The sequence below is a fragment of the Nyctereutes procyonoides genome, unplaced genomic scaffold, assembly GCF_905146905.1.
Source record: "Nyctereutes procyonoides isolate TBG_1078 unplaced genomic scaffold, NYPRO_anot_genome, whole genome shotgun sequence".
NCBI lineage: Eukaryota > Metazoa > Chordata > Mammalia > Carnivora > Canidae > Nyctereutes > Nyctereutes procyonoides.
Genome location: NW_026575146.1, coordinates 20,502,381 through 20,510,246, shown reverse-complemented (window position 1 = coordinate 20,510,246; position 7,866 = coordinate 20,502,381). Strand labels below are relative to the sequence as shown.

Genomic DNA, 7,866 nt, shown 5'->3' with positions numbered 1-7,866 from the left:
GAGCTTGATGGCCACTCCAAGAAGAACCTGGCATGGCTCCTACTCTGAAGCCCGTATAAAAGATACTAGCCCCAGACCGACCCAGTCTACAGAATATTGCATTTTCCAATCTCTACCTCCAGAAAAGAACCTAATTTAGGATTTTAGCGTCCCCTGTTTGAATACTCTGCCTAAAGAGGGCAGATTGTAATCTTTCCATTTTTCTGAAATTATCAACTAGCCTTTGTCACAGAATTAGAGCTCTGTAAACTTGCTCTCTCGAGAGCTGGTCATTCCCAAGATAAAACTGTTAACTCAAATAATTTTAATATAATAAATGTGAATATTTAGTTTTTAAAATTTATTTTTTTTCATCGTGGTAAGTATATTCCTTAATTCTCATCCCTCATTTCCCCATTGCCCCACCCACCTCCCCTCTGGGAACATCAGTGTGTTCTCTGTAGTTAAGAGTCTGTTTCTTGGTTTGTCTCTCTTGTTTTCCCCCTTTGCTCAATTGTCTTGTCTCTTAAAATCCACATATGAGTGAAATCATATGGGATTTGTCTTTCTTTGACTGACTTATTTCCCTTAGCATTATTCTCTCTAGCTCCATCCATGTAAGTGCAAATGATGAGATTTCATTCTTTTTTTATGACTGAGGAATATTCCACTGTGTGTGTGTGAGATATATATATATATATAATCATCTTCTATATCCATTCATCAGTTGATGGACACTTGGGCTGCTTCCATAGTTTGGCTATTATTGAAAATGCTGCAATAAACATAGGGGCAAGTGTATCCCTTCAAATTAATGTTTTTTGAATTTTTTTGGTAAATAACCATTAGTGGAATTACTGGATCATATGGTAGTTCTATTTTTAACGTTTTTTTTTTTTAAGATTTTATTTATTTACTCATAGAGACACAGAGAGAGAATGAGAGGCCTAGACACAGGCAGAGGGAGAAGCAGGCTCCACCCAGAGAGCCCGACTCGGGACTCGATCCAGGGTCTCCAGGATCACGCCCTGGGCTGCAGGCAGCACTAAACTGCTAGGCCACGGGGCTGAGCCTATTTTTAACTTTTTGAGGAAACTCCATACTGTTTTCCACTTGGCTGCACCAGTTTGCATTCCCACCAACAGTGCAGGAGGGATCTTTTTTCTCCACATCCTCACCAACACCTGTTGTTTCTTGTGTGGTTCATTTTAGCCATTCTGACAGGTGTGAGGTAACATCTCATTGTGGTTTTGATTTGTATTTCTCTGATGATGAGTGATGTGGAGCATCTTTCATGTGTCAGTTGGCCACCTGGATGTCTTCTTTCGAGAAATGTCTGTTCATGCTTTCTGCCCATTTTTTAGTTGGATTATTTGTTTTTTGGATATTGAGTTGTATCTGTTCTTTATATATTTTGGATACTAATTCTTTAATGGACCTCCATTTACAAATATCTTCTCCCGTTCAATAGGTTCCCTTTTAGTTTTGTTTCCTTCACTGTGCAGAAACTTTTTATTTTGATGTAATCCCAATAGTTTATTTTTGTTTTTATTTCCCTTGCCTCAGGTGACATGTTTGGAAAAATATGGCCAGAACCAATGTCAGAGACTTCACTGCTTGTGCTCTCTCCTAGGATTTTTATGGTTTCAGGTCTCACATTTAGGTCTTTCATTGATTTTGAGTTTATTTTTGTGTGTGGTATAAGAAAATGATTCAGTTTCATTCTTCTGCTTGTGACTATCCAGTTTTCCCAACACCATTTGTTGAAGAGACTGTCTTTTTCACATTTAATACTCTTTCCTGCTTTGTTGGAGATTAATTGACCATGCATTTGTTGGTTTATTTCTGGGTTTCCTATTTTATCCCATTGATCTATGTGTCTATTTTTATGCCAGCATCATACTGTTTTAATTACTACCACTCTATAATATAACTTGAAATCTGGAATTGTAATACCTTCAGATTTTTTTTTTCAAGATTGCTTTGGCTTTTTGAAGTCTTTTGTGGTTTCATACAAATTTTAGGATTACTTATTCTACTTCTGTGAAAAATGCTATTGGTATTTTGATAGTGATTGCATTAAATGTGTTTGAGTTCATCATTGAGTTCAATGATGTTGGCAGTGGGTTTCTCATCTATGGCCTTTATTATATTGAGTTATGATCCCTCTAGGCGTATTTTGCGGAGAGTTTTTTTTTTTTATCATGAATGGATGTTGTTAAACGTGAATAATTTAGTAGGAACTGAGACATAAGTGAAAGTACTAGCATCTGGCAGATTTTGGTGGATTTGGAAGATATCATTATTTTCAGCAAATATTTTTTCAAGTGGCCATTGTTCTATTAATAATTATACTTGAGGAAATTTCTTTTTCTTTTTATTTTTTCAGGGGAAAGCGCGAACACAGTCCCCCGCTACCACAAATTATGCAGTCGAGTTTCTCACATTTGGGGAAACTGCAGGGGTCAGCACATCCGGAGTGCAATGGATAAGCCTCACCCTGGGAAAACCACCTTTGTGAGCATGGTATCTCCCCTGCCAGGTTAAGTATTGAGGAAATTTATATCAAATAGATAATCAATAAAAAATATATATATATTAGTAATGGAAACTGATTATGATTAAATAATTATTTCTGGTACTAGAAATCACTAAATGGTTTTCAAAATAATCAGAATTATATCAGAAGGGATGGATACTTACCATTTATATCAACATGGATGGAACTAGAGGGTATTATGGTGAGTGAAATAAGTCAACTGGAGAAAGAAAATTACCATATGGCTTAACTCCTATGCGGAATATAAGAAATAGTGCAGAGGACCATAAGGGAAGGGAGGGAAAACTGAATGGGAAAAAAAGAGAAAGGGAGACAAACCATAAGAGACTCAACTCTGGGAAACAAACTGAAGGTTGAAGGAGGGGAGGGGAGTGGGGGGAGGGGGTAACTGGGTGGAGAGCATTAAGGGGATCACATGATGTGATGAGCACTGGGTATTACTCACAACTGATAAATCATTGAAAATTACATCTGAAATTAATGATCTACTATATATTGGTTAATTGGATTTAAATTTAAAAATTATATTTCATTTGCTACTTTGCATGCATACACTTTGCACAGTAAATATTGGTTTTGTGGGCTTTGTCTACAAAGCACCAACAATAACCAATTATTTGATCAAAATGGTGCTTTGTGTCAAAGTATCTGGTATACAATTTCCTATGAACTCGCACCAGGGGAGAGGACTATATCGTGAAGAACTGCATCATACCCAACACAGAGTAATCAAAATCAAATAAGATAATCCATTTCTTCATGTTCACATTATTATTTCCATTACTCACAGCACAGTACTGTTTGCTAGTCATAGTGGCATTAATCTACCTGTATTATTTTGCTCAAATGAGTGCATGAGATGTATGCATATGTATGTATTTGTGCATATGTGTGTATCTTTTAAAATCATACAACAAAAAAAATCATACTACAAAGAAAGATCAACTCTATAAATCATCATTTTTAAATTATTTTTTAAAAAAGATTTTATTTATTCATTCACAAGAGACACAGAGATAGAGGCAGAGACATAGGGAGAGGGGGAAGCAGGCTCCTTGCAGGGAGCCCAATCCTGCATCCTCAGATCCTGAGATCACTACAGATCACTAGATCTGTATAGTTACATTTCAAGTTATATTAGTAGATCACTACATCTGAGCTGAAGGCAGATGCTCAACTCAACTGAGCCACCCAGGCATTACTATAAATCATCATTAATTACTATACTATAAATCATTAATTAATTACTATAAATAATCATTAATTAATGATTAATGCATCACTGAGGCACATGTAATGATGTCTCTTCTAAGTATGACTTAACTATCCAGTACTTCCTGCCATTTGGAACTTTGCTGATAACAATAACTAAGCCAAATGACCTTAAAGAACCAAAATACACATCACAGAGTCCATGGACTACATAAACATAATTAGTGACGTATTGATAGAAATGTAACAGCAGCAAGCACTCATAAAGGATGTACCGCGGCCCACCTCTCAGTAATTTGTAGTATCAACAAAGTTGGGTCTTGAGGAAACCACGGAAGTGAGGCACTGCTGTCTTCACACCCATTCCACAGAGGAGGAAAACCAAGTGAAGACTGAGTGACTTGTTGAAGTCATGTAGTTTGTAAGAGGCACAGCTGGAACTGAACCCAGATAGGTGCCTCTAGACTCCAGCTCCTAAACACTACTTCATTTGACCTTTCAGCCTTTCAAATGACCCTGGTGTAAAGGCATTCATGTAAACTCGGACATTTCCCCTGCAGGCAGGATAGACATTCATCTGGACTTTATGGAGAATCTTAATTGTCTACATAGTTGGCCAATTATCTGCTTCCTTTGTCATTGCTGCTTCTAAAGTATGGTCATTACATACATTTTTTTGCACTCTTATTTTCTATCAGCTCTAAGCTGGTTAGAACCTGTGAATTCAAAATGGTCAGAGTGACAGTCTGAGAGCAAGCGAACTGGCCTGATCCTACTGCTGTCACCCCAGTAAGTGCAGAGGAGTCCTTTGTGATCCTGGAGACCCGGCTACATATCAAGAAATGTTCCACTGTGTCTGAAATCCAGCAAGGTTCTGGACAGGGTCTGCCTGGGGCTGCATTCACACACCCTCAGAGGCCTGAGATCATGTGGGAGCCGAGACTGCCGAGGAAACTGTGATGAGGACTCCAGTGCCACCCAGGTCCCCAGGAGCACCCCAGACATGTGCCCCATACAGAGGACTGAGCCCCTGATGGACCCACTGCAGGAGAGAATCTTGGGGTTTCATGTAAGATTCATTCCACCTGTGCCCCTGGGAACCTGCAAGAGCAGCCCTGACTTATGGGCCAGCAGAGCTGTGAGCCCCAAGGGCAGCACCCCTCCTTCTCATCTGACCCTGGGAGCCATCGGGGTTGACAGGACAGGAAGCAGGGCGAGGCCAGCGCCCTCAGGTCACCTGTAGTGGAGGGACAACAGACCCCACGTCCGTCACCAATGTGGGAGAACGGCCATGGTGGTGGGGACCTGGCCCACTGCAGAAAACCAGTGACCAGAGGGCGGTTGTTGAAGGCCAGAGGCAGCCGGGGCTCTGGGGACCACACGGAACAGACTCAGGGCTCGGTACCAAGTGGAGCACGTGCCATGTGTGTGGACACATCCTTGGCTGGCTCCCACTCCTCGCCCTGTCCCCTCTCTGGGCTGGCTAAGAAGGCTCACTGTTCTCTCTGTCAAGTGCAGGTTTGGAAGGTATTATAACATTATAATGATCCCCGTGGAATTGCTGAACGGAGGCCACAGGAATCAACTGAATGCAGAAAGCCAAATTATGCAAGTTTATTTATTTATTTTTTAAAATTTACTTATTTATTTTGGGGAGGAGAGGCAGAGAGAATCTCAAGCAGACTCCCCACTAAGCATGGAGTTCAAGGTTAGGCTCGATCTCACAACCCTGAGGTCATGACCTGAGCTGATATCCAGAGTCTACCACTTAACTGATTTAGCCTCCCAGGCACCCCAAGTTATGGAAGTTTAATGTATAATAAGCCTGGAAAAATAAACCAGTGAAGAGATGTGCTATGGAATAGGTGCCTTGCACTAACACTTCATACACTCCCCAGCTACAGGTGAGGCGAAGAGTGCATGATGGGCTCTTTCTCTCTCTCTTTCTTTCTTTCTTTCTTTCTTTCTTTCTTTCTTTCTTTCTTTCTTTCTTTCTTTCTTTCTTCTTTTTCTTTCTTTCCTTCAAGATTTTATTTATTTATTCATGAGAAACACACACAGAGAGAGGCAGAGACATCGACAGGGGGAGAAGCAGGCTCCCTGTGGGGAGCCTGATGTGGGACTCAATCCTGGGACCCTGGATCACGCTTTGAGCCGAAGGCAGATGCTCAAATGCTGAGCCACCCAGGGATCCTGGTAGGATGTTTCTTATTGAGCATTTGTTCATCTCAGTGATGGTGGAGAGGTTAATTTTTGCCTCTTGGGAATAAAGGATATAACCAGAGACACAGCACTTAGGTTTAAAACTTAGAAACTTTGTAAAAAAAAAGAAAAAGAAAAGAAAGAAAACCTTTATATAAAATGAAATAAAACTTCATAAGAAAGACAACGAAATCCAAAAATAATTCATGTGGAAACATGATGAAAGTTTGCATCCAGAAAGCATATGGGTTGATATGAATGAATATATAACCAATACTTTACTAAACAAAGAATGAAAGAGTACTAACAGTTCCATATCAACAATCCCTTATGTTTACAGATTATAATAAGCTTTTTAGAAGTCATGTTTTATGTCCTCTTTCCAGATGGAACAGGGCAGAGCTAGAACGAATCAGGCAGGAGGGAACAGAAATAACGGATTTCTGCATAAAAACATTCAGCTGTACTAGTAAATTTAAATTACAGCCACTTGAGTTATTACTATCTAGCTTATCAAAGGAGCCAAACTAAAAATCCCTGACGTGGGCAGGCTATGGGTGAGCCAAGTAAGCAGCTTCCCATTCTGGAGAGCAGGCTGGCCCTGGACAGCTGTGCACCTTCCCCACACTCTGGCTCATGAAAACCCAAGGTACGCAGGAAATATTTTTAATGATGGTGTTATTAGCCTTTATATTAGCAATAACTTAATGTCTCACTATTGGTCAATGCCCATATCATAGAACATTATGCTTAGTTTTTCATATAATCCTGGTCTCCCAGTTGGATAGAAGTCTGAGGGTAGAAACTCGATCTTAACTATTTTTGTGTCCTCAGCAGGACCTGGCACATAAACAATCGGTGAATATTTACTGAATGGAAGTTAGCTGAAGCAAGGTAGTTAATAGGATGTAATAATGTAACCTTAATAATTATATAAAACTTGCATTACATAGAAAGGCACACATCATAGAATTACAAAAACCAAAATAGTGAACTGCATGCACCAGCTCCGGGTGAATAGAGTACAGCTGTCCACAGTTACCACGAGAGCCCGCCTGGAGTAGCAGCAGTCCGGCGAGCCTGGGTGGGCTCCCATGAGGTCCTGGGTTCGTTTCTGAACTGTGTCTCCCCTAGAAAAAGAAATACCCATTTTGCAAGTTTCTAGTAAATTGACCAGAAGAATGCAGACCAGGTTTTGAATTAAAACATGTCCGATGCATAATAGTTGAGTTAAGTAATGAAAGTAGAACCCAGCAGAGTGCCTGGTACTTGGTTGGTGCTCCCTTTAATTGTTTTTTTAGAAATACAGGAGACAAAAAGCTAGGTAAAGAGTTAATAATTTTGTCTTACTGGTTTATTTTTGTAGAATTGACGATAGTAATACACACTGAAAAGAAAAAGACATAGAAAGGAGCTGATGCATTTTTGAAAATCTCAAATGAAAAATAGATGCAATGTTTTAAACATGATTTTTAAATCCTGTTACCTAGGCAACCTATCCAGCTTGCCTCATTCCCCTCAGCTTCTGGAAGGCTGAAGATTTACTTCTTAGATTTCTAGACTAGAAAGGGGCCTATATATTGTTCTAAACTTACACATATGGTCTGAAGGAGAGTGACACACATATAACCCCAGTTTTTTTTTTTTTGGTAATACTGAACTTAATTGAGTGTTTAGGGCGCGGAATCCAACATGTGTTTGTACCCTCACCACTAGCAGTTAGGATACAATGTAACAACAGCCAGCACTTGTCTTTGCAGACCACCCAGGGGACAACACCATGGGGCATGCACCTGTTCAACTGTCCCTCACAGCTCCACTGGTAGGCTCTGATGTTGCCCTTCCCTTCCACAGATGAGAAACATGAAATACATAGAGGTCACAGGACTTCCCAGAAACCTAACCAGAAAGCA

The 7,866-nt window shown here is 40.0% G+C and overlaps 1 non-coding gene across 1 annotated transcript; it reads right to left on the bottom strand.

Annotated features, from left to right (window-relative positions):
* Positions 1 to 2,365: 2,365 nt before the first annotated feature.
* Positions 2,366 to 2,530, bottom strand: LOC129501067 (U1 spliceosomal RNA). The gene has a single exon (XR_008662640.1). It is a non-coding gene; the product is annotated as a U1 spliceosomal RNA (small nuclear RNA).
* Positions 2,531 to 7,866: the final 5,336 nt, after the last annotated feature.